Below are 24,925 nucleotides of genomic sequence, written 5' to 3'. Positions count from 1 at the left end.
CGTTGCCCCAGGCCCAGAAGGTAGTTCAATTCCTTTTTGAAGGTCCTCTCCGTATGCAGACAGAAATTTGTCTCTCTCTTCCGATGTTCTAATTTTGACCTTTCTCCCTCTAAAGGTAAAGGATATTCCTTGGGGGAATTCCCACCTAAATGCAATTGCGTTGCTCCTTAATAATTTGGCAAGTTCAGAATAGGCGGCTCTAAGGGTCCAACAGTTGTCTAGGAATATCTTTGTAAATTTCAATTCTTCTGTCCAAAATATCCAGTGACTTTCCGTAGTGTAGGCCCAAAATCTTGTCCCTTTCCTCCTTTGATCTCAATGTTATCAAACAGTCTCTGGGCCTCTCCTTTTTTATAAATCTTCCAAGCCTGAAAGCTGACACAATTTTAAAATCCTTTTCCTCCAAATTCCAGAACTTGGAGAATTCTTTGCTTAAGAACTCAGCTAGGTTTCCTTCTTCTGCCTCTTGTAGCGACCTAATCCTCAAATTATTCTCACGATTTTGCAGTTCTATCATAGAAAGATAAATCTGATGTTCCCCTACTTGTTTAGTGAGTGGTCTTACCTCTTGTTCTAAGTTTTCTAATTTTTGTCTGGTATCCTCAGTCAATTTCCGATTTTCTGCTGTGGCCTCCGTCAACTGTCCAATTGCCTGTGTGTTCTGTGCCACTTGTCCAGTTAATTTATTTAGACATTCTGTATTTTGGTCAATCTTTGCTGTTTGCTCATCTGCTTTCTTGTCCAAAGCTTCCAATTTTTCAAAGATTTTATCTAAAATAGAAGCAGATGCTCCTGAGGCCATATCTTCCAATTGTAACTGCTCTATTTCTCCCTCTTTTTCCTGTGACGAGGCAACTTCTTCTACTTCTGAAGGCAAAGTAGGTACAGATGATCTACGTGTCTGTGAGGCTGAGGTTAGAGTTGTCAAAGTTGTTTGTCTAACTCTTCCTCTTCTTCTTGTGCCACTCATTCCAACGTTATCTATCAGTCAAGGTCACACTGAGTTATTCCCATGGGAATAGAAAGGCCCAGAGAAAGCAAACAGCCGGGGAATCGAAAGTAAATGTAAAGTCACTGTTTTAATCCAATCCTCTAGAGGGAGCTTAAAATGTCTTTCAGAGTCTAATTTAATGTCCAGGAACCTTCAAGTACAAGTATTTAGCAGAGTTGATATTAATAGTCACTTTGTTACAAACAGTGCTTACTGGTCTCCAAAAGAATGTTTCAAATTAGGAGGTCTAAGTACCCTCAGATTGTTACAAGTTCCAATATACAGTATCCAAATCTGCAATACTGACAGCTCAGTCTCTCAAAGCTCAGGCAGCTCCGGACCCTGGGTTTCACCTTTTAATTATAATCCAATAAAAGAAGGAAAGTCAAATGCAAATGATAATTCCAAATCATGAACTTAAAGTCTTTACTTTAGATTGCAGGTTCAGTGGGTGCTTAGATCAGTAAAGTTAAAAGTTCTTTTTTTCAGCCTCCACTCCTCCAGCTCTTTGCTTTTTAAAGTTCAATGGCAGCGGAAGACGGACTTCCTGTTTCCACGTCTCTCCGCTCTCAGCCAAGTTCAAATCTTTTAATTCAGCTTTTAGTCTCTAATTTAAAGTGATTCAGTCTTTACTCACGAATAAGTTGGTTTTGGTTCCGGATCCGAATTTCACAGGAAAAGGGATCAGCGCTCACCGGCAGCAGCAGCGCGGCTTCGCTCCGCAGATTGCGAAACGGCTCACAGCGCCGCCACCCCCTCCACGCTCCGGAGCCCCTTACGGGGTTCCTTTGACGTTTGGGGGGTCGCTCCTGGCGCCCACCGAGCCTCAAGGCCACAGGCTCTTGCCGCCTGTGGTTTTCCAAAGTGGGTCTCCGCTTCACCGTAGCGGACGACCCAGTTTCTGCGGAGCCTCCTCTTCCCGATTAGAAGAGGACCGCCATTGCCGTTCGCGCCGCCCCCGGAAGTCGACATCTTCATTAAGGCCCCATCTGCACTGTACATTTATAGTAGTATCATGACAAGTTGAGCTTGAATCCTGGCAAGATGGAGGCATTGTGGGTGAGTAAGGAGGTCCTGTGTCCACCAAACTGGTCAGCTGCCTACCCTGGGTGGGGTTGCACTCTCTCTGAAGGAGCAGGTAAAGCTTGAGGGTGCTTCTGGACCCAGCTCTGTCACTGGAGGCTCAGGTAGCCTCAGGGGATAGAAGTGCCTTTCACCAACTGCAACTGGTTTGACAGCTGTGGCCATTTCTTGACCAGGAAAGCCTTGCTGCAGTAGTTTATGCATTGGTTACTTCAAGACTGGATTACTACAACACACTCTATGTGCGTCTTCCTTCAAGCTTGGTCCAGAAGCTGCAATGAGTGCAGAATGCTGCAATTCAATTGTTGAAAGGAAAGAGGCCTTGTCAGCATATAACACCTGCGCTCAAAGATCTGCAGTGGTTGCTGATTTGCTGCTGGACAAAGTTCGAGGTGCTCCTTTTAGTATATAAAGTCCTTAACAATTTGGGACCAGTTTACCTACAAGATCGTCTTGTATGTGCCCACTCAACTGCTCCATTCAGCAGAATTGGCGCTACTGCAGGAGGTCTGGGTGGGGAATAGGGGCCTCCTAACCACTCTCAGAATCCTAAACAGCTGGATGGGCTGGTGTTCTGCAGGTATAATGAACTTGAATTCATGTAAATTCTGCACCATCCTGACTATGAGGAATAGCTTGGTGCAATATTATTATAAGAGGCATAGCCATTGTGGTGCACTCCATATCTTTTGGACTACGATTCCCATCACCCCTGACTGTTGGCCATGCTGGTTGGGACCAATAAGAGTTTCAGTCCAACAAAATCTGGAGGGTACCATATTTATAGCAAGATGTGTGGATGTGATATATCTGTCACATCATGGTTATTCTTTTCTTTCCCTTGCTTCACTGATTTCCCAATATTGGGACCAATTTTGCTGATGCTCATAAAGTTTGGCAGTCTCAAGGCTTCCCAACTTTGGAAATGTTTGGGTACAATTTGCTGGCTATGTGCTATCACTGCTGGACAGAGCTGCTGTAAAAGTTCAATCAACAGCTCAGCTAAGCATGATAGAGAAAGCAGCCCACTTTGAAGTGTGTTTCTTGCCATTCATAACAAGCCAAGACTCCCTCTAATGTTGTTGCCTTGAGCTAATTGCAGATGTTGCCCGACGGATACCTGGAACTAACAAAACTGACTTCAACAGGGAGCCAATTTTCTCAGAGTGTTAATTTAAGGATGTGGTTTCCACTTTTTTATCTTAATCTTTTGTTATAAGAGCAACAGTGAAGTCAAACAAATAAAAATACATACCCCGTCCCTGAGACAACTGACTGCATGAACTAGCTCTAAGAGTGATGCACCATCAATTTGCATGAATATCTGTAATAAGACTGTGTAATATTATATTAAAGTATTCTAAGAGCTTTGACTTTCAGTGGATTCAAGGGAATTCTTCTTAATTCTGGAATGCACCACAGAAGCTTAAAACGCCCACACGTAACCAAAACAATCCAGTCAAATTTTGGCAGAGAAGCAACCTGCAGTTTTTGTGCCTGCGTTGGCTACAGCTTCTGTGTTACTCTGCAATAGCAATTAAAACTTCATTAATATTTAATCCATTTTGATAAATGACTCTGTAATATAGCTATAATAATGACACTGGGTTTGCCTTGAGCTCTAATTTATAATGTCTGCCTACTCGCTTCTTTACTTTGTTAGGAACAGATTGGGAATTAAATTACGTTGTCCAAGTATAATGCACTGTGTGCCTGATGAGCTGTGGCCCCTATTCACATATCCAGCATACTCCAAGAAGTGTTTCGCTGGGGAAATTACATTCTCTGTCACCGCTATATTAATCGGAAAATGCAGTTGGTTCACCTGAGTGCTGTGTGTATGTCTGAGTAAATAGAGTATACAATGAGATGGCAGTTGTGTTCTTCAGGCCCATAAACTAGCACCATCTAGCACTCTCACATTTTCCCTTCGCTTCTGAGTTGCTTGGGGAAAAGCTGGCAAGGAAAGATAGCCTGGTAGGATTTTTCTTTTTGCTTTTTTGCAAACGTTATTGAGAAAGATTCCAAGAGCTTTGGGGTAAATATATTACAAAGCAGGTGTGTGGGCGTGATTTGCATGCTTCAAAGTGCTGAACCAAGTGTTAAGAGCAGCGCCAAACTTCTAGAAACTTGAGGAGGAATTTGTCACTCCACAATGACTGTCCATGAAAGTCACCGCTGTTTCTTTCTTAGAAGCACCCGTCTCTTGAAGTGTGATCAATCTTGACAGTGCCAGGAACATTAATCGCCAAGTTGCTCTTTAGTTTTCCTGGATAGGATCTATTCTTAGAGATGACATCACAGCAGCCCTCGTGACTCAGCGGAAGGTTCACTCGCAGATTGATGGGAGGATATCTGTCATTGTCTGGAGGTGCCCAAACACAGACATTTGCTGAAGTGCAGCATGGTCCAGCTCTGCCATTAATGCGAAATGAAATTACAGGTACTACATACGGTATGCAAAGTAGTCTTGGAAACCAAACAGCAAAGGTAAAAACTTGCATTGGTGCCCATGTCCATGAGGTAGTTCTTCCACTTCTGTGGAAATCTGTGTGGAGAGCTTTCCAGTGTAAGCCATTGTGGCCTGCCAGTTCCCATGAATAGCCTCAAGTCTATATGCCAACATGGAGCCTGCAGTCATACAACTTCACAGCCAGCACATAGCTAGGCCCTTCCATGCCTCCTTCAGGAAAACTCAGTGGCTTTTTCCATTCTACTCTCCTTGCAGTCTCCACTCTCTCTTCTCCCTGGAATAACTTTGGTTCCCATTTAGAAGCTTCTAGATACTCCTAGGAGGGGTACAGAAAGACCTTGCCTATGGACCGTTGGCATTTAAAGAATTTGTCTTTTAAAATGTCAACAGAATTTCACACAGGACAAAGCTATATAAAGATGAGGGTTTCACAACACTCTTACTGTTATGTACTGAGTTGAATAGGATCCAAAATGCAGCAGTCTGACTGGCCCTAGAACAATAGGATTCAGAATGCAGCAGTCTGATTGTTCCTTGAACAATAGGATCCAGAAGACAGCAGTCTGATTGGTCCACAGGAGCCACCCAATCCAGCTCCAGGTGGAAGTGAATCTGCAACCTGATTGGCCTACAGGTAAATCCTGGAATTAGCCAATCACGTGGGGCCCTTTGTATAAATAATGTATATAAAGCAGACATCCTGGGGGAACTTCCATTCCTCCTCACCACTATGAGCTGAATAAAGAGCATGAAATCCACTTTCGACTCCGAGTATATTTCACTTACTGTAGGTCTTGAGCCTCTCCCCAGCTCTGACTCCCCCTGACACAATGCTTGGCTCTTCCCTGATAGCTGCTTACAGCTTAACCCGGACAGGACTGCTTATGAGCAATATGTTGAGAAAGTTTGTTATGCATTATAAAATCAGCACCACAGGTACTGAATGCAACATACTGTAAGCAAAGGCCCTTGTGGGCATCCATCACTGTTCCATAATATTAACAGACCTTCCACTCCATCTGGTTCTGACAGCCTGTTTGCAGAAGTCAGCATGTATTGTATACCAAGAATATCAGAGGACTTTCGCTCTGCTTTTTATGAGACGTTACTTTGTATGCCTGCCTGTGGATTCCAGATGTTACTTGATTAGCCTTCATTTTGTTACCGCATCAAGTTGACTCATCTTAATGCTCCTGAGTGGCTAAGCCATTTTCCCCTTTCCTCCCATCTCTGCACCAGGTCCCTATCACTTTTCAATTACTCTCAAGCTTCTAGTCCATATGGTTAAAGGTCACCTCTGGCATCTACTCCTTCATTTCCCTATTGTACATGCTATTCTCTCCCTTTCCTCTTCACACTTTGCACATTTCCTTTCCACATGTCATGCTTCCACAGTCTCTTTTTCAGAGTCTGGTGAGGACACTCTAAATGTATTTAGGAGCATTTAGGAGCCCCTCTTCCTTCTTAGTGCATCCATTTTCAAACTGCTGTCTGATGGTTGCAAGTGACACTACCACTGTGACTTAGATGGGAGCCGGAGTTGAACAACATATTAAGGGCACCATGTAGGCTACCACTGTCCTAAATCTTAGATTCTTGCTATAGTTTACAAATGATTAATGAAATTAACACGCTCCACCTCGCAAGATTGGGCCATGATTGGTTAATACAGAATGCATCTTTCCCAATTCTTGTTTTGTGAAAATCAGGGAAAACAGGTAAATAAATAAATAAATAATTTCCTACCTCATTTTTCACTTATATATTGGCCAAAAAAATAATTTTTTAAAAAATGTGCAAATGCACACAGACCAAATCTCACTGCAGTAATTGCAGTGTTCTAAGACTCTACAATTCTGCTCTGCTTTTAACAGGAAAATGGTTGGACCATTCCTTCCTGGTTTTCTTTTTGCCTTTGCCACTGTGATTTACCCATTTCATTAACTGAAAACACAGCTCTGCTGTTTGCTGCTTAAGCCATTTGGAGTATGAAGAGCCTCGGTGGGATTCATCTTTTGACAAAATTATGCTCTTTATTTTTCTTGCCACATTTTCAGTGCAATTTCAATCATTTTAAGTAGCTATGATTAAAAGCTGTTTCTTTGAAAAATCAAGGTACTACACTACTGTAGTTTCAGCTTGATATAGTAATCCCCCCAAGAGCAGCAGGCCCCCAGTTTTAGAAAGATAGGAGGAGGAAAGAGACAGAGAGAGGGAGAGAGAGAGAGAGAGAGAGAGAGAAGAGAGAGAGAGAGAAGGTGGGTGAGTGGCCCTTCCCACTCTGATCCCACCCACAACTGGCTTCAGCCCCTTCTGTTACTGCCATATAGCCTCTAGCCCCTGAAACAGTACTATCCAACCTAAACAGAATCATCAGCATACCAAATGAGGGATACTATACTGATGCTTAATCCCTAATCCTGGAAATGTATCTGGCTGAATGGTCCATCTGACTGAGGTGGTAGGATGTTTAAAGTTCTGGATGGGATCACACACTTTCTCAAGAATGGGGCTCACAATATTGAGTGCTGTTTTGGAGTACCTTACTCTGGACACAAAGCACTCTTTGCCAGCTCAGGCTGGTGTTGGTCAGAAGTAGCAGGCTTGACTGTCCTCGAGGACCTCCTGCAAACTTCAGATGGTTTGAAAGACACCAGTTTGGCTTTCAAATGGTAACTTGCTGAAAAGCTCTACTGGACATTCCTCTCTATTTCTGAGTAGAATTCAAGGTGCTTATTGGTTGTTAGGAATTGGAGAACTTCTGAGAACATTTAAGACCCATGCAGGAATATAGGAAAGTGCTTTATACAGAGGCAGACCATTGGTCAATCAAGACAGTTTCCTAATCCTAAAAAACCCCCACTCTGAGATGTTAAAACTGTAGTCTGCCCAGGGCACAGAAACTGCTAGTTCCAGTTCTGTTTTCAACTCAGGTTCTCCTGCTGAGGCTTTAAATATTTGGCTGCTGTTCCATGAACTTTAGACTTCAACTAAATACAACAGGACTAAGAAAATAATTACATGTGATAACTGAAATGGCAACCTGGAAGTGTGTTAAGCTAGTATATTGAGCAGAGGAAAGACAAGGAGACAGAGGAGTGAAGACAAGTAGAAATTGAACTGTCAGCATGTAGAACAGTACTAACATTTAAATGTGCAGTGCTATTGTAACTCTTGAAAGCACACAGTGACAAAACAGCGAAGGTTGTTTAACTTACAAAACCTGAGCAGGTGTGCATCCTTCACGAGTGACAAGATGAGTGAAGACAAGATCTCCCATGTTACCCTCTTCAGCAGGGATCACACACATTCAGACTTTGATCCTCGAAGGCCGGCCACTGAAGAGCGCTGTGTCTAATGTATGCATATACAAGAGTCCAATTAATTCATGATGCTACTGTGTGCTGCAAACATTTGCAACATGGTAATCTTAGAAATCGGATGCGGGTGGCACTGTGGTCTAAACCACTGAGCCTAGGGCTTGCCGATCGGAAGGTTGGCGGTTCGAATCCCCATGGCGGGGTGAGCTCCTGTTGCTTGGTCCCAGCTCCTGCCAACCTAGCAGTTTGAAAGCACGTCAAAGTACAAGTAGATAAATAGGTACCACTCTGGCAGGAAGGTAAACGGTGTTTCTGTGCACTGCTCTGGTTTCACCAGAAGCGGCTTAGTCATACTGGAAAAACTGTCTGCGGACAAATGTCAGCTCCCTTGGCCAGTAAAGTGAGATGAGTGCCACAACCCCAGAGTCGTTCGCGACTGGACTTAACTGTCAGGGGTCCTTTACCTTTACCTAATCTTACAAATGTGTATATGAAATGTTTCTATACCAGGTGTTGTTGTTTTTTAAAATAACATTTTAATATAAAATATCACTTATTAATAAAGACCCTAGAAGGAACAATTTGCTTCTTCCAAAGTGAAGGATTATAGGTGGGTGTCAAAGGCAGCCTCCTTGTCATTTGAATGGAATCCCTTAGTTTCAGTTTGTAGAAGGAAAAAGAGATGGAAGTCCATGACTTGCCTAGGGAATAGGAGTGGGGATGTGGCCTGTGTTCAGTGTCCTCTTTCCCTTTATAATGTGCTGGGGAATACCTTCCTCCCTTGGAATGATATGATGATCTCCTTTCCTTTTCTGATACCATTGTTAATCTCAGTTTGTGGATTTTGACCACCGAGAGCTTAGTATCCCAAGGTTGTTGTTGTTTTTCTAAAAAAATAATAATTCTAAAGTACATTGACAAATTTATCGAACACGTTACCGTAATTAAAAATGCTAATAGTAATGATGACAAAGTTAAACAGGGTTGGATCCAGTCTGGCTGTTGTGTGAAGGGCTCCTTTCATTTATGAAAGGCAGCCCATTTCACCTGAATAGAGGAAAGAGATGCTTCTCCCTCACCACCACCTTCCAGAATGAGCTGAACTCCACTGAGCTTTGGAACCATAATCGATACTCAGGTAAATCCAATCTCACACTTAAATTTACAGTGCTGGATGCCACTAAGTTCTACTTAGAGTAGACCCACTGAAATCAATGCATCAAAGTTAGTCCTTCAGTTTCATTCAGACTGCTCTGGGCAACAGCTCACAAGCATTAAAATGTTTATTTATTTTAAAATCATATTTCATAAAAGAGAATTAGGCATATTATTGTCACCTAATACCAAATAGGCTGTTGTTGGTAAAAAATAATAATCCACATCACAAATAGACACATATTTTGTCGGTATTAACATTTGAATTGCAGAAAGCACCCCTTGGTTGTAGTTGTTATTCTTCTAATTAAAAGGAAGAGAATGCAATAAAAATACACATATAAATGGAACCCAGTGTTTGCTTGTTTGTCCGCTTGCTGGATCACTTTCTTTTACTTTTAAAACTAATTGTAAACAAATAAGGCACAATTCCCGTGAGAGGCTACATTTTCTAGATGTATCTTGCCTTTAGCGAAATACAAGATCTGCGGATGGTTGAAGATCGTTTACAAAATAAATGCATTCCATTATTGGTTGGTTTTAATCTTAGGGAAAGGGACGGATGGCACAGGCTATAATCTGAACTTGTCTTTATCTTTTAAATTACGAAAAGGTGTACCACTCCTTGCCAGCCTCTACTATGCAAATAGCTATCACACTGTGAAAGCTGCCAGGACATTAATCAGCCTGATTAGAATTCTGAAAGCAACTGGACACTACCAAATGAAACACAAGGAGGGGGTGCCAAAGGGAGGCACTTTCAGAGCAGCTTTCAGAGCAAACCATACCATGTACTGCTTCATTTTCATTTTTATCTGGATCTTGCTGACCCCTTCTTGCAGAATACTCTGTTCAACATTTCAAAAAAGAAAGAAAGCAATTAGTTAACAGAGAAGGATTCTACTAAAATAATGATGATGTGGTCCGAAGATTAAATTAAGATACTATTCTCATTAAGGTACAGCACATATGCTGGGCAAATCATCCATTATGTATCTCATTCCAAAATAATGAAGGCTAACCATTTCTTTTTAGAACTTGCTGCATCGTTAGGTAAATGTTTAGGAAGGAATGTGCCCATTTTTGCCCTAGCAAAAAGAGAAGGAACAGAGGTGTGAGATGTGATCAGTTCTACTGCTGAAACCAAGGAGGTCCGGCCTGAGCAGTGTCTGGATGGGAGACAATCTGGGGATCATAGGTAAACTGGAGGGAAGGCAGGATAGAAGTATAAAGAGCAACTGCAATCATATGGCATCACAACTCATTGCATGCAAGTAGATACTATCAATTCTAACTAGAGACCTGCGGGTATAGGGCGGTATACAAATTTAATAATAATAATTAGATGCCAGAATCAGATGCCCAGCTGACCTTGTGTATACAGTATTTTATCAAGGAAGAAATGGACTCCCACTTTGGGACACAGGACCTTTTGGGATGCGACTTTGGTCTAGCATATGGATAGAAGAGCATGTGCTCACTGGAAATAGCTAATAAATAGCTGAATATTATTATTAGGCTCTTAATATTATTGGAAACCAATTAAAAGCAAGTAGATTAGATAATTTCAGTGCTTTTTTTCTTTTTAAAAAATGTTAGGGGTACTCTCATTTTCCTAATTATATTGAAATACTGCCCCTCAATGAGGCCAAACTTAGATTCACAAAATGTTTAGGGGTATGCGTCCCCCTTCGTCCCCCCAGAAAAAAAAGCACTGGATAATTCTATGGTTTTTCTCATGTAATTCTGATCACAGATTTTAAGGATCATAAGTAACTTCACAATAGGCATTTAAAAGAGAAAAAAAATACAGAAACCATGAACCTATGATGAAATTCAAACAATATACCAAGTCACATCCATCTCCGTGTAACAAAACCTCAATTTTGAGTCCATCATTTTCATAATTGATATTTTCTATAATTAATTTGGAACTCAAATAACTTGGCCAGTCTGATTATTAAATATCCAAACAGTAAATATCACACAACAGTATTTCAATAATAATAATAAAAGATTTAGCAATATGTACAAATCAACTTGTTCTTGGAACTGGGTTTTAGTGTATATTCTATATTTTAATAGGCGGGTGTATTCCTGCATGAGTCTTACAACACTTCAAATCATTCAGATGTTAATCTTTCCTTCTGACAGGCATGACAGGTGCCCCAAGAGTGATGGTCATATTTGCTAGCTGATGTTAAAAACAAATAGTCTATCATGGAGCCGACTTTCTAATTGGTATCCATTCCTGCCAGCTGACTCAGAGTAACCTTTGCAAGCACAAGCTGTTAAAAGTGCAGTCAGTTCTATCCATCTTACATTTAGTTCCATAAAAAAGGTATCAAAGTGACATTCAGCCCAGTCCACAGCCTGGTTGGACTGAAGTACATGGATTAAACCCAGATTAGTTCTGTTGGTATCTTAGAGCTTCTTCCCACATTGCATTTTTCTGTGTGTGTACACAAGTTTTGCATAAACATGTGCCTAAAATTGTAACAAGGAGCACGTCAGACTCTTGGAAATTAACCAAGTTCTTCTGGTGGTGGTGGTGGGAGCAATATTGCAGCCCATTTTTCCAAGTCAGTCTGAGAGTTCAGAAAAATTACCTCATCTATCCTTCTCTAGAAGGGTGGAGAAGAGTAAATAAGTTGCAGGAGTGAATTTCAAGGAATTGGTAGTCCATTCAGTTGTGCAAGAAATCATTATTGAGTTTATAAAGCAAAAAAAAAAAAAAAAGATTGCATCTCGTTAAAGCATCTGGAATAATCAAACAAAGAGAGGGAGAAAGAAGAAGAAAGCAAAACAAAACAAAACAAAAAAAATGCCCCCAAATTCGGACTCCATTTTATTTGTTCTAATTATTCTACTGCTGTTCACAGAGTTAGCTGAGAATGGCTGGTAATTCCAGGAGTACTGGGGACATGGGTCAACTATGGTCTGTTCCATATACTGGCATATCTCGCTGGGGTCATTGCAACTATTAATTCTTCATTAATAAATCTGATAAAATAAACTTTGTCAACCTCTCTCTACAAAGGAGCTTTTTCTGCTAAGGCACAAAACCCACTATACCAATACACAATGATAGCATTTTACAAATGTTTCCAATATATTGGTGGGGTACAGCTATCTAGAAGTCCTTCACTTACAGTTCTAACACAGCAGTGAAGATCTTCCACCCCACATGCCCAATGAGGTTAGTTTCCAGCTGGAAACTCTGTAGTGCAGTTTGCTGTAAGTTCCCGTTGAGAATTGCTGTTTCCTTGGACAGCACCTTTTGATTTCAGACGGCATGGGCAAAGGAAGTAGAAAGGGAGATGCTTCCTTTGCCAGCACAATTTGAAATCAAACCATGTGGCGGGGGAGGGGAGTCTTCACCTGCCTTCATGAGAGATTGACAGGTGAACAGTTCCAACCACCTGTCAAAGTGGCTCTTGAGGATTGGGGGATGTCTAAATCCAGCCCATCAGCCATATCTACTTCTGCACCCAGGCTTTTTAAATCACAGCAGGTAGCTCCATTTTTTACACCGAGTCCCCCTGCTTCCATGCTGGGTTTGATGCTGCGTTGGAATTGTTTACCTTATTTTAGCTGCTGGGTTCTGTATTGATTTTAAGTGTTTGCTGGTTTGCGCTGGGCTTTTTTTGCATAAGTGATTTCTTGGCTTTACCTTTTATTGCGAATTGTATGTTGTATTTTATTGTCAATACGCACCACCCAGAGAACTTAACTGGGTGGTGAATATACAAATGTTATCACCATCACCTTCATAATCCTATTGAGAATCAACAAACGATGTTATGGGGTTGCAAATAACAAATGTGCAAGATAGGGACTAGTTCTGTCTTTTACTGTCTTTTGCTACAGATATGCAGAGTGCACAATATAGGAGAAATGGAAATACCTCTAAATTTGGTATTAAAAAGATGTAAAAGAAAGGTGTGTTCTCCCCATCAAAAAAAATAATCCAGTACCAATAGTATCTACCACCACATAGATTGAGCTAGATTTATCATTAACACGGTAGCAGGTTTTAAACATATATTTTGGAAATGTCCAATATTCCATACAATATGGAACCTGGTTAGGGAAATGACAATATATTTGCTACCATCAGACATTTTCCTTTTGGGTTACTTAAAGAATTCAATTACAGATGTCAATTTGGTGGTTAATCTTTTTGCTGCTGGCAAGATCTGTATAGCAACAGAGTGGAGAAAAAAATAATCCTCCATCAGTCTCAGAAAGGTTTAATAGAGTTTTGAATATTATAATACTCTAAATTAACATACTACTGAAGAGAAAATAATGGGAGACAACCAAATCAGTTTCCAGAATGACAGATTCTATTTGAGATGCTCTGGAATAACAAGTTTCAGACAACATACCCCTTTTTTCTGTTTATGTTTTATTAAAAATTTTCAGTGAGGAAATGAAGTGAAGGAAAAAGGAAAAAAGAAAAAGAAAGAAAAACATGAAATTGTAATACAATATGATATATATAAGTAATACAATTATTCCAACAAGTGTAAAATTATTAACAAGTCATTATAATTTTCATAAATACATTCAAAATATCATTATATGTATCCATACAAAATCTGCATCTAAAAGCAATCCATTTGTATGTTGCAAGAGTTGTCGTAACGTCTATCCGTTTATCAAAGAGGGCCATGGAAATATACAATGAAGCAACATCAATCTCTTGGCAGAAGTAAGGAGAGAGTCCATTTACACTGACCCATTGTCAAGCCCCAAATAGTTGGTATATGGTTTAAAAAAATATTATCACCTAACAATTTTATTTTTCTCCCCAAAGTAGTATTTATGCATTCTGACTTTATCCATAACAGGCAAAATTATTGTGTCAAGCACTGAGGTGGGGTGTGTGTGGAATTATTTGACTTTTGATGAGCATGAACCTCCCATATGAACCATGTGAGCCATATATTTAGAAAATATCTAGAAATTCTTTTCCTTGTTCCCACTGTCTTGAAGCGTAGTTGGTTACCACCTGAAATAGGACCTTCTCTGCAGCTGAAGTGAGATTATAGAACTGTCTGCTGAATAGTGATGTTGCTGAAAGTCGTCGTACCTGAACTGAATACAAGTTTATTGGCTCTCAATGCTCAGATGCAACACAAACTGGCCATTATTTCTCTCCCCAAAAAATTGTTCTGCAGCTCAGAATGCTGTAAAGTGTATTCTGTATCCACTTGGGAAAGTTTTATGCTGTTGGGTTTGTTTGTTTGTTTACTGATTTTAATTAATACATGATTACTGCATAACTTTTTTTATTTTACAAGTCACTTAGAGAATTTTATTGATATAAGCTAGAATAATAATTGTCACAATGTTTTTCAAAGTTTATGCGTTTTCAGAGAATGCTTTGTAACTGAAGTCGGTTAGGCTATACATAAAAAGAAGTAAGCAAGGAGGACTTTTCAAGCTCTAAGTATCAACGGGCACGTCAAGTGATGTTCCCCATGCATTGAGGAAGAGGTTCTGCAACACTGCAGTAGGAAGTAGGAAGTGTAAAGTGAAGTAGGAAGTGTAAAGGTAAAGGGACCCCTGACCATTAAGTCCAGTTGTGGACGACTCTGGGGTTGTGGCATTCATCTCGCTTTACTGGCCGAGGGAGCCGGCGTTTGTCCGCAGACAGTTTTTCCAGGTCATGTGGCCAGCATGACTAAGCCACTTCTGGCGAATCAGAGCAGCACACAGAATTGCCGTTTACCTTCCCGCCGGAGTGGTACGTGCTTTCAAACTGCTAGGTTGGCAGGAGCTGGGACCGAACAACGGGAGCTTCCCCCCTCGCAGGGATTCAAACTGCCGACCTTCTGACTGGCAAGCCCTAGGCTCTGTGGTTTAGACCACAGTGCCACCCGCTTAATGCTAAGCAAAGCAACCCATAGCATATGCAGAAGCTTTCATTACTAACTATGTTCCTCTAAGCTACATTTTCTTGACCTCTTTGTGGAAATGCAACAACAACAAAAGGTCTCCCACTGAACAGTGAAGTACCCAGGATGATGATGATGATGATGATGATGATGATGATGTTTGTGTGTGTGTGTGTGTGTGTGTGTGCGCGCGCGTGTGTCGCTATGTATTAGAGAGGCGTTCCCCCCCACAATCAGTTCAGCACTAAAGTGCCTTAGGTTTTAGGGAATATCCCCTTCCTAGTTCTTATAAGAGAATTTTGCCACAATGCAAATAGTTGATGCAATGTTCTATTCATGTTTGTTATTAATTTCTTTTTGTTTTTCACTTGTTTTTCCCTTTCTATGATTTTTTTTTTTATTTTTATGTTTTTCTCTTTGTTGTAAACCACTGTGATATATCCTTAAATATTTTTATTAATAAATAAATAAAGATGGTCTTCAGGTTCGTCTTGATTTTATTGGTTCTATGAATCATATTGCCCCATATGAATGGTTTCCCTTTTATCTGAACATTTTAATAATATCCAATACCCCCACACCCCCTATGGCTTTCATTGAAATGTTGCTGTTTTCCAAATGGCCCAGAGGCACGATTCTGTTTGAAACATCCTAGTATGGTGTTGTAGCAGATGCTTCACAGTGGGCCAAAAGGAAAAAAATGTTTAGATGGTTTGCCCTCTCATCAAGAAATCTTCTTTAAATGTCAAGCGTCATTCTAATTCTTGTCACACAACCCTTATCCTGCAGGATACCAATCACTCATAAATCAAGCCAAGGTTTTCATAAGGAACTGAGGTTATACAATATATCAAATAGGGTTTGCTGTGATAGGCGGCATAAATTGGCAGATGTCTTGGCAAAGTTAATCTAAATGAATCAGTGCCAATGTCTGGTGTGCTAGACATCTGTGATTCACTGAAGGGTGGAGATCTGCTCTGCACACTGACAAGATGTTTGGTGAGAGAAATAAAAGTAAGTTGTTTATCTCATAAAAGATTGTCATCTGCTTTGTCAATTTAAATTTTTTTTTTAAAGAAAAAGATTCAGCATGAAAGCTCCTCCCTCTAAAGAACAAAAAAGCAACCCTAAAATTCAGGCATTCCACTCTGTCTCTTTTCCCACTTTATTCCATCTGTTTCCTATAGAAGCATAATGTCTTTTGAGCAGCCTGTTTAATCACTCATGGGTTTGTCCTGTTGTTAAGGCTGCATCCTGACCTTCATTTGTCAGCTTCTGTGTGTCCCACTCAATGCATATTTGCCTCCTACTCCTTTTTCTCCATCACCAGTTTGCATTGCATATTATCAGCTCATTCTCTGCTTTTCAGAGATTGCTTTGTTAAAACCCACATGCGACTATCTGCAGAAGAAGAAATCAATGTCTCTTTATGTAGGCACTCCACCTGAGATTCTTTCTACTTCTGAAAAAAAAATCACAAGTTTTGTGTCAAGTTTTCTTCTGACATTCAATGACCTTCCCAACCAGCCGGTGCGCTCTCTCTCGCTCTCGCTCTCCCACCCCCACCCCACCCCACTTTTTCAGTAGTTTCTTACTTGTGGGACAGAATAAGAAAACATTTTTGAAGGGGGGCACTGTTCTGCCTCTAACAGATTTGATGAGTGTTGTTGTTGTTTAGTCGTTTAGTCCGACTCTTCGTGACCCCATGGACCAGAGCACGCTAGGCGCTCCTGTCTTCCACTGTCTCCCCCAGTTTGGTCAAATGCATGTTTGTAGCTTCGAGAACACTGTCCAACCATCTCGTCCTCTGTCGTCCCCTTCTCCTTGTGCCCTCCATCTTTTCCAACATCAGGGTCTTTTCCAGGGAGTCTTCTCTCTCATGAGGTGGCCAAAGTATTGGAGCCTCAGCTTCACGATCTGTCCTTCCAGTGAGCACTCAGGGCTGATTTCCTTAAGAATGGATAGGTTTGATCTTCTTGCAGTCCATGGGACTCTCAGAAGTCTCTTCCAGCACCATAATTCAAAAGCATCAATTCTTTGGCGATCAGCCTTCTTTATGGTACAGCTCTCACTTCCATACTTCACTACTGGGAAAACCATAGCTTTAACTATACGGACCTTTGTTGGCAAGGTGATGTCTCTGCTTTTTAAGATGCTGTCTAGGTTTGTCATTGCTTTTCTCCCAAGAAGCAGGCGTCTTTGAGTGTTAATCCCAATTTATTTAGTCATGTAAGATTTGCACAACGTTATTAAACGAATAGCTGCAATGGGCTACCTGCCAGGGCCCCACTGGATTTTTGGCCACTTTCACATAGGAGAGTCTAACATATTTATTGGGGGCAGTATCTGGGGCTCACCATTACAATACAAGGTGGTACAGGATTCCATTGCTATTATTTCTTTTTAGACACAAAAAAGTTTCCCTCCTGCTCCAAGCACTGGTAGAGCTACAACCAGCAGGAGCAGAGTGGCAATGAGAAGCCTGTCAGAAAGTAGTAGTATTCAACAGGGCCTTTGGCAGACTTGTGCCCAGCCTCAAGACACTCTGAAATGGCCAAAAGGTATGGAAAGAATGCTTCAGCCCATTGTGAATAAACATACTCATATCATTTCTAAGACTGTAATCAGTTCTTTTTTCTAAAAAAACATATGTTTAGGTGTACTATCATTTTGACTCAAGAAAACCACCATTTTATAGTTCAAATCGGGGAAAATAAATACAGTAAATAGACAAAAGTACAAAGAACATGCATTACCTCATATAACACAGCTGACAGCTCACAGTAACTTCCACATTGGCATGAGGTTTTGTGCAGTAACATCTTCCTGATTCCTCTGCTTGCTGTTGGTGTGTGTCGCCAGATGTTGTCCTTTCAAAAACCATGAATTTACATACACTGAAGGCTTAAACAAAGGAGGGCCTACCAATTTCATAAATATTAAGTTGGCTACAGGGTTTAAATGCAATGAAGCTCTTGTTGCAGTCAGTATTAAATTCATCTGAGAGAAGCCATGTTCACACTCACTTGTTGAAATTGGGATGGACTTGATTGTGTTTAAAAGAGGCATAAGAGATGATGGAATCTTATTTTCTGAAAGGTACTCAGAAAAGTAGTTTTAGTTTCTTCTCCCATTAGATTCACAAAATATTTAGGGGTATGTGAACCCCTGGGTCCCCCCAGAAAAAAAGCACTGACTGTAACAAAGCTGAGCATCTGTTACTGAAGCAATTACACATTCTTGCAATTGCCTCCACTTCTCTTTCCTTCATCCATGGTTTCCTGTGTCAAAATTTAAATGGTAAAGTCCTTGGGGGCAGGGACCAGTTAGTTCACTTGTACACTATAAAGCACCATGCATCATCATAAAGCACCATAATAATTTGTATGTAGGCTTGTAACTTTAGCACTGTGAATACATAAATCTTATTCGAGACTACAACTTGCTTTTTATTGTGAGAATGGATTCAGATTCATTCTGATTCTGTGGACTGTCCTTCTGAAAATTGACTGCCTAGATAAATTTGTAAACATCATTCAGCTCCTCCATGATAATATGATCGCAACAATCACAGATAACAATGGCTCTCAAAGTGAACCATTCACAGTGGGATCAGGTGTTAAGCAGGGTTGTGTTGTTGCCCCAACTCTATTCATTATTTTCATTGCCATGATCCTACACTTTGTCGAAGGGAAACTCCCCACTGGAGTAGAAATCATATATCGAACAGATGGAAAGCTCTTCAATCTGAGCAGCCTGAAAGCAAAGAGTAAGGTTACCGTAACTTCCATCATAGAGCTTTAGTATGCTGATGACAACGTAGTGTGCGCATGCTCAGAGGATGACCTCCAAATGATCCTAAATATCTTTGCAGAAGCTTACGAAAAGCTTGGCCTATCACTCGACATCCAAAAAACCAAAGTGCTACACCAACAAGTACAAAATAACCCCTCTGCAGTGCCACAAATCCAACTCAATGGTGTAATGCTGGAAAATGTCGATCACTTCTCCTACCTAGGCAGTTATCTTTCCACAAGGGCCAACACTGATGCCAAAATCCAGCATCACCTGAGCTCTGTGAGTGCAGCTTTCTCCTGATTGAAGTGCAGAGTGTTTGAGGACTGGGACATTCACAGGAAAACCAAAATGCTTGTTTACAAAGCTATTGTACTACTAACCTTACTATATGCTTGTGAAACATGGACCACTTATAAATGCCATCTCCAACTCCTCAAAAGATTCCACCAACAGTGTCTCTGAAAATTTCCACACATTACTTAGGAAGACAGGCGAACTAATATCAGTGTACTGGATGCAGTGAAGATCACCAGTGTTGAAGCAATGATTTTTCAACACCAACTTTGTTGGACTGGTCATGTTGTGCGGATGCCTGTTGATCGTCTTCCAAAGCAACTACTCTATTCTGAACTTAAAAATGGAAAGCGTAATGCTGGTGGTCAACAAAAGAGGTTTAAAGACTGTCTCAAGGCAAATCTTAAAAAATGTAGTATAAACACTGACAAATGGGAAACACTGGCCCATGAGCGCTCCAGTTGGAGAACAGCCTTTACCAAAGGTGTCATGGGCTTTGAAGACACTCGAACTCAGGACGCATGGGAGAAACATGCTAAGAGGAAGGCACACTTGGCAAATCCACACCGTGATCAACTCCTGCCCAGAAACCAATGTCCCCACTGTGGAAGGACGTGTGGATCCTGAATTGGTCTCCACAGTCACTTATGGACTCATTGTTAAGACTGTGTTTATGGAAGATAATCTTACTCGGCTACGAATGATCGCCAAAGAAGAATACCCAGAAATGTAATGAAGTGATGAACGATAACCGATGGTTAAATCCACAATACAAATCTATGCATCACACTCATACTATGCAGATATTCAATGTCTTGTCCAACAGCTACTCCACTTTAGCTAGTGATAAAGCTTGACCTACTACAGAGAATGTGAGCCTTACAGGGTTGAATGCTTTTGCATGACCATCAGTTCTCAAGACTTGTCCCAGTGCTCTTATTTACTCAGTACAAGGGAAAGGCTCTTTTCTATAGGCAGCCAATTAGAGTTCCAAACTGAGCAACACTATCCTAAGAATATTTCTTCCAGGTTCCTTACTACGTGTCTTTGAGATAAGTAAATGTGTGTATGTGCAGGGGCTGAGGAATCCACTGAGACCTACGCCATGGCTACCCAATTTTGATCTAAGTTCCAAGCTTAGTACATGCGAGAGCCAGGACTTGGGAATTTTTCACTGCTGTGCAAACATTTAGGCACAGAAGGCATGATCAATACAACTCACAGCAGTGCATTCTAATGTTCTGATGTGATGTGCACAAGTGTGTGATGTTGCCCTCCAGTTGCTGGTCTATAGAGATGATAAGTTGGTACAAGCAGTGGATATGTTACCATTTCTTTACTCAGGCAATAAAGTCCTACATTTCTGAATGTGAAGGACCCAGTCTTTAGTCCCAATTCCCTAAGAATGTGTATTATTTATCTGTTGCCTGCAGTGCTAGGGTTCTGTTAATACAGGTTTCTGTTGAGTCTCACTTCTTTGATTTATTATATGCTGAGTTGTAAGTTACATACTCACTTGCAGTTGTGGCTGGCGAAGAGGTGAGGTGGGTTGCTTTTGTAATATAAATAATTTGCAAGGAGCAAAAGCCACTGGCATAAATCCTGAAACACATTCCTATAGTATGCAACAAATTTCCAGAAAGCTGTTGCGTAATATGAAGAAATCTACAATCTCAAGGGATGTTCATAGGTCAAGATGAGCAAAACGATGCATTAAATAGAGCCAAATAATCCCCTGGTTTGGTTTTCCGTTTCACACTAAGAACTAGATTTGTAGCATGAATCAGAGATCCCAATCCTTTTATTATATTTCATTACTGAAATAGAAAGAGAGCTTCAGCATGTGCTCAGCATAAAAAGCAAAGTAAATGATAGGAAAAATTAACTAGGAAATGAAGAAAGTATGGAGAGATTCAGATAATCACACTTGTAAAGTGTGTCTGTCATGATTGTATTAATTAGTTTGGTGACCAGAACAAGAATATAAGAGGAATGGCATGTAAAATGGGTTGAGCTTGGGTGACATTTTATTTAAGCAAACATTCATACAGGGAATGAACAGTGTAGAGAACTAGCCTAAATGAGCCATGCCCTGTCCAGAACAGGGGGCACTACAGGGTAAGGACCCCTTTACCTGGCCCTACGGATGGGAAAGAAATTCAGTTTTGTTTGCATTCTAATGAGAAACTACCTAATTCATACTTCTTGAATCAATACACGAACTATCCTTTGAAACTCACACTTCTGTGAATTTTGCAGTGAAGTTTGCCAACCCAACAATGTGTACAGAAATGCATTATATTAGGGGAAGGTGTGAATAAAATTGCATATTTTGTTGAACATAGCGAACAAAAAATTACATTAGTTTGGAGGTGCTTGATTTCTCAAAAATGTGTATCTTAATCAAAAGTTTGTTGAAAATCCTTGTGGGCTGTATACAGGTGCTATGTATTTATAGTTATTTATTATTGAATTTATATACCACCCTATACCTGGAGATCTAAATAAACCATGCTATGGATATACCTAAAACAAGAGCTGAGAAATGATAGGAAAAACATACTGTGTTCATGTCCTACATGTGGGCATCTCATAGGCATCTGTTTGGCCACTTTGAGAAAATGATACTGGACTAAATGGTCTTTTGGCCTGATTCAGAAGGACTCTGCATATGTTTTCATGCATATACAGGAAGGCAATACCTGTTAGAGTCACAAGCACCTCTATGGGCAAGAGCTAAATTCTTGAGAGGAGACTGATGCAACTACAAGAAAGCAAGCTCTGTTTGAGTCACCTACATCACCTACATCACTCACACCCTCTTTTTCTTTTTGGATATCTGGGACATTCTGCTTTCATACTGCCATTGGTTCCACCATAGGATTCATAAGCACCAACCTGCTTGCAGCAATATATATTATACTGGCAGGTAATCACATTCCAGTGAAAGGTTATGCTAAAGCAAAATAATTGCTCCGTGTGACCTTCCCATGTATGTGGCTTGAGGGATCATTTTTCAAAGCTGTCTGCCTTTGAGTAATTGCAGCATACATTAGGCAGCAATCACTCCATATCATCGGAAGACTTTCCCATTGATATATATTATTCCTAGTGTCACCCCAGCTGATGTATAATCAATTGCAACTTAACTATGGTTGTAGAAGATAAGCTTGCTAAGCCATTGCAAAGATGGAAATGTTCAGAAGCAATCACCGTGGTTCTGCCCTTTCTCCTCCTTCCATCATTAGACTTTCTAGGTTAAACATGGAGTCATACCTGTTTTTTTATGATATTGATAGCTAGATACAATTTGGTAATGACATCTGCAGCTAGGTAAGTTCCTTCATTAGGTGGCCAGGTGAAAAAGAGGACAGGGGTCCTTACAGCTGTTGAAATTGAAATTTCTGGGACCCTGTAGGAATTTCAGCTGAGATTACCTTGGCATATAAACTGTTGATTCCCTTGCTGCTTCATCTCTTCATTGTGAATGCTCTTTGTGTTTGTCATTTTTGCAGCTGTTATTAGTACGATTGTTTGCATTGTAAAATGGCTGGATCACTACTGCTTTTTCTGCTTGCTTTGTCTGTGGATCCTTTGCATAGTAGGTATAGTTCAGCTATGCAAAAGCCAGAGGTTTCTACACTTTGGTCTCTCCATCCAGGCAAACAAGGGTTCAATGAAGGCAAAAGAGCTGTGTGAAGTGGGACAGGTAAGGGGTGTGGTCTGGCCAAGGGAGGCCCAAGGGCCAGAGAGGGACCTGGAGAGTTGCATTTGATCCCTGGTCCTGCCATTCCCCATCCCTGCCATCTGGACCCAAGGGTGATGGTGGTGGTAGACAATGGTGAAAAGCTCATGAGGCCCTGTAGGCTTCACCTTGCCTATTCCTTTCCAGGAAGACTGGGGTGGACCTTACTGGTTTCACCCTTCAACTCACCTTCATGATAAAGTGCAAAGCCTCATGGGTGCTGCAGGGGGCGCCACAACTATGATGTAGAATGGAAGGTGAGGGCATCAAATTTTGGTGTCACACAGGGCACCACTGAGATTTGAGACTTCAAGGTCTGCCACTGAAGTAATGACTCACATCTGCCATTCATGGGTGCTAAATTCTGAGCCAAGGTGGTGTGTTCTAGATGAGGAAAGAGAAGGAATCTCCATCCTACCTCCACGTTAATCTTCTGTCCACAGTAACGCAGGGAGGTGATATTGCTGCAGATCCCCTCAGAACCCACGTTAAAACAGCTGTGGCCTTTATTGACACTGTATGTTTTGTTTCCATCTTCATTCCAACTGTGGTGGCAAAACAGATTATTCCGTGGTGACTCCACTAATTTTGAAGTTAATCTACTCTTCATGGTAAAAGATTGAGAATACTAACCCATAAATCCTGTAGAATTTATTGTGTAGTTCTTGCTGGACTGAACAAATGCAAAATTATATTAATTAATTAATTAATTAATTAATTAATTATACTACCTTTCACCCAAACACCAAAGGGTGGTTTACAACGTAAGAGCCCCAGTGAATAATTCCATATCTGAATGCTCAGAAACCTGTCGAACATCATCTTCATCACTAAGCACACAGTAAATCCTACTTATGAACAATAGGGGAAACCTTTAGACTTAAACTCCTGTGGAAATGCAATACATACTGGGGAAATGTTATATGGAGGCTATCTGGACATCTTCGTTCTGAACGGCAACATGTCATTCTGCTGATTGCATGTCTTGCTTGATTGTGTGTCTAATGCTGTGCAAAAGTCTTCTAAACATGTATATCCCCAGAGGGCTGCTTCTCATGTTTCTGTCTCAGTGTTCATGCCAGCCATGAACACATTTGCCTGAGTGCTGCAAAAGGTTGCCTCAAAAATTAACAGTGTAATATATCATAGGGTGCCTTTTTTAAATTTATAGACAGAGAAAGTTGGTGCTCATTCTCTTTGCTTTCCTAAGCAATTGAAACATTTTAATGTTTTAATTGCACCTCAAGTAACTGACTCTTTACTCTGATAAGTCTCCTGGACAGATGGCAGATCATTCGGTTTGAAGAGACTTGTGTGTGCATATGCTTTAAAGAGAGAGAATATAACAGATCTAGCTATCAGTCAGCTTACCGGGCTACAGGCAGTGCTTTAACTGAACAGATATGTGATCTATTATTTAACCCCAATAGATTAGGCAGTGTATCAAAGGAAGTAGACACCTGTATCCTGTTGCTTAGAATAGATGACTTGTGGATTATCTACCAGAGGGTGGGGCAGAATGTGTGCTATGCAGGGTGGGGGGGGGGGGAGAGGCAGTCAAAACCATGTAAACTATATAAGACCTTCTAGAACCAGGATCTCAGTGACATTCAAGTGCCTTTCTGTACTCACTGTCCTAGTGTGGTCCTGACAATATCCTACAATCCCTGGTGCATGCACACATTTCATCAGAAGTGTGTTATGGGCTCTGATGAAATGTGTGCATGCACCAGGGATTGTAGGATATTGTCAGGACCACACTAGGACTGTGGTTAGCTATAACCAAATCTAAACTGAGAGGGGGTGTATTGAGCAACCAGGGGTCCTGGAGGTAAATTGATGGAGGATGGATGGTGGCTAATGAACTGAGGTTGAATCCTGACAAGACAGAAGTACTGTTTTTGGGGGACAAGGGGTGGGTGGGGGTGGGGGACTCCCTGGTTCTGAGTGGGGCAACCGTGCCCAAAGGAGCACGTGTGCAGCCTGGGAGTCATTTTGGACTCACAGCATTCCATGGAGGCGCAGGTCAATGCTGTGTGCAGGGCAGCTGTCTACTAGCTCCACCTGGTATGCAGGCTGAAACCCTACCTGCCCACAGACTGTCTCACTAGAGTGGCAGTTCCTTCACCACGAGAAGCAAAGTTACAGGGAACCAGGCAG

At 41.0% G+C, this 24,925-nt stretch overlaps 1 long non-coding RNA gene across 1 annotated transcript in view; it reads right to left on the bottom strand.

Annotated features, from left to right (window-relative positions):
* Positions 1–4,146: 4,146 nt before the first annotated feature.
* Positions 4,147–24,925, bottom strand: part of LOC308479606 — a 34,946-nt gene continuing 14,167 nt past the window's right edge. Inside the window, exons 2-3 of the long non-coding RNA XR_013987754.1 lie at positions 7,766–7,901; positions 4,147–4,489 (exon numbers count right to left, since the gene is read on the bottom strand). This is a non-coding gene — a long non-coding RNA (uncharacterized lncRNA). The remainder of the gene's footprint in view (positions 4,490–7,765; positions 7,902–24,925) is intronic.

Source organism: Podarcis pityusensis (genome assembly GCF_964106645.2).
Source record: "Podarcis pityusensis genome assembly, chromosome: 1".
Taxonomy (NCBI): Eukaryota; Metazoa; Chordata; class Lepidosauria; order Squamata; family Lacertidae; genus Podarcis; species Podarcis pityusensis.
This window is presented reverse-complemented; position numbering and strand designations above follow the sequence as displayed.